Below are 3065 nucleotides of genomic sequence, written 5' to 3' on the forward strand. Positions count from 1 at the left end.
AGGCCATTGAAGATGATAACAGTGGGTGGATTATATTCTTAAACTTAGTTACAGCACTTTCAGAAAGACATCTACTGTGATAAAGTCTACTCTCCACTGCTGTGTAATCAGCTTTTATGAACCAATAAGCTGATTGTGATTCAATAAATTACATTCCATGATTAAGCAGCACTGTAAAGAATATTATTAGAAATTAGAATTAATGGTTTGTACTTGTTCTGGTTAAAGCACTTGCATTATTTACATATGGCCATATACATAACCATGGAATGTGATTTTAATCAGTGATAGCACTGTTGTTTACATGCTTGGTTTTTTGTGAGATCGTGAGACCTGGATTTCTTCCTTGACAAGGGAGACAGTTAGCTTTTCCCTTTGAAAGAACCATAGTCATTCCAGGTTGGCCCAGAAGGGCAGGTTGCTCTTCCCTCAAGAACAATTGCAACAGTGCGGTCGGACGAAATCGCACCAATCACAGACATCTGACCTTCAGGATTTCACTTAACTAAACACTGACTATTAAGCCGGCATGACAGACATATCTGAGCTCAGATAGGATTCTGGGGTATTACTGTTATTGCTATTATTGTATTCTATTTTCATATTGTCATTCCTGTTTATGAAACTGACGTTTAATACGAGTCAAAACAGTTTTACCTGTGACTCCAGTCATTCTTCTGCACCTTAGTCCTCCTATGACTCTAGCTAGTGGCACATTTTTCCTTTTACTTTAACTTCCCCTACCCTATCCTTTAGTAGCCTACATAGATAAAAACTAATAAAAATAAAACTGATAACAGAGCAATTACAAATGCATACAAGGCACAAGTTACAATTAAGTTATAATTGATAGAACGTAAAATATTTCCAGTGTTGTTTCAGGGAGCACTTCATTTTATGTAGAGTTAATCATGTGAAGAACATTTCATTTACCTGAGCTGTGAGATATAAGGCAGACACTGCAGGAAACTCCTCATTTCACTCTCTTCATGTGAGCAGCCTGTCAGCTCCACTTGTTTCTTCTCTGGTTGGAGTTTCAGCACTTCCAGGAGGATGGAGGTCTTTCTCTTTGAGAGGTTTATGGACCAGACTGCAGGAGCTGACTGGAAAACTGACTGTAATGATGGAAGGACACTCAAGCCTGTTTTAGTCTCACAGTCCTTCACGTCAGAGCACAAATTTAGGAGGAGATGGCACCGATATTTCTCCAAATCATGATCATCATCATCATAGCCATCAAAAGGGAATGTATCAAATCTGCACACTGATGATAACAGCTCCAGTATCTTCTCTCCTGTCTGCTGTTCTCTCTCTGCTGCTGCACAGAACAGATTCACAAAGAACCTGACTGCTTCACCTCGATCCCAAAACTCAACACTGGAACAATAAGAAGGAAACATTTAGTGATGATTAGATGTGAGCTGCATAAAAACAACCACACACTACTGATGGACTCCATCTTGTCCTTCCTGTACATAATGAAGCTCCATGTTAAACACATCTTCCATCAGAGCAGCTGAACACTGTTTCACACTCTTACAACACAAACACTCATCCTGCTCTAACACATCTGCTACATCTGCAGGTGGACACACAAAGTGATGAAGACTCTCTGCTGTCTGAAATCTTCATCTGCTGCTCACTATAGAGCTGCTACCATCATCATCATCATCATCATGCTCAGTAAAGTTCAACAAAGTCAGGAGATAAAGCGCAGCTTCATGTAACTCATTCATTTACTGAGTTACTCACTGAAGGACTCATTGAGTTTGGCTTTATGTTGTTTCCATGACGATGATGGATTCAGGTGTAAAGGATGTTTCTGGCTATATCACTGCAGCATAGAGATGGTTCACAGCTGCTTTGATTTTGAAGCTGCTCTCATTTTCAAAAAGCCACAAACAGTTTGAACTTTGACTTTAAACATTTGATGTCACGTTGTTGTTGTTTTAAGAGCAGCTTTAAACAGGACTGACTTGTCAGCACTGAGCTACATTCTTCTTCTTATTCACATCATTTCATGATTCTGCTGCAGGTCAAACATGCAAGTTTCCATCAAACACATGTGTGCACTCCAACACTCTCCTCTCTGCTGCATGAGCTCAGTCACATGCTCACCTTCTTTCACACAACTTACATCAACTTATTGGATTTAACATGAAATCAATTCATTTCTACATCTATCACATCTAAATCAAATTCAACCTTTCTGATGAGAACTTCTTTATTTTAGATCCTGTTTCATCTGAGATTTATAGAAAATATGAAACTTCATAGCAACAAACTGCTGAACAAGTCAGTGAAACACAGTGGTGTACTGAGCACGTTTCCCTTTGAAATATGACAGAGTCTGAATACATTTACAATATGATCCATGTAGATAAAGTCACAAATATGATGCTGATGACAAACAAATAGCACAAGACAAAATCACCACTTTACAATTTATGGAGCTTCAAATATTTCCATCACTTCTTGTCACAGCACATCTTTTCTTACAGATATTTGACTCGTGTGAAGAAAATTTCATTTACCTGAGCTGTGAGATATAAGGCAGACACTGCAGGAAACTCCTCACTTCACTCTCTTCATGTGAGCAGCCTGTCAGCTCCACGTGTTTCTTCTCTGGTTGGAGTTTCAGCACTTCCAGGAGGATGGAGGTCTTTCTCTCTGAGAGGTTTATGGACCAGACTGCAGGAGCTGACTGGAAAACTGACTGTAATGATGGAAGGACACTCAAGCCTGCTTTAGTCTCACAGTCCTTTACGTAGGAGTACAGATCCAGCAGGAAGTCACACTGATATTCAACAGCTATCTGTCTGTAAGTAAAAGGGAAAGTTCCACGTTTGCACACTGATGATAACAGCTCCAGTATCTTCTCTCCTGGTTGCTGTTCTCCATCTGCTTCTTCCCACATTAACTTAGTTTGGCTTGAGAGTAAAAATAAAGGAGAGAAACTGGAAGGAAAATTGAAAAAAAGCATTCAGTAACTGGAAAGAGGTACAAAAATATTTAACTGAAAAAATATACTAACATATTTTACCTTATCAAACGAAAGCAGCTGA

At 39.2% G+C, this 3065-nt stretch overlaps 1 long non-coding RNA gene across 1 annotated transcript; it reads right to left on the reverse strand.

Annotated features, from left to right (window-relative positions):
• Positions 1-1255: 1255 nt before the first annotated feature.
• Positions 1256-2589, reverse strand: LOC120436345. Its single transcript, XR_005610333.1, has 2 exons — positions 2535-2589; positions 1256-1377 (listed from the first exon to the last, which is right to left on the reverse strand). It is a non-coding gene; the product is annotated as an uncharacterized LOC120436345 (long non-coding RNA).
• Positions 2590-3065: the final 476 nt, after the last annotated feature.

The sequence above is a fragment of the Oreochromis aureus genome, linkage group 23, assembly GCF_013358895.1.
Source record: "Oreochromis aureus strain Israel breed Guangdong linkage group 23, ZZ_aureus, whole genome shotgun sequence".
Classification (NCBI taxonomy): Eukaryota; Metazoa; Chordata; class Actinopteri; order Cichliformes; family Cichlidae; genus Oreochromis; species Oreochromis aureus.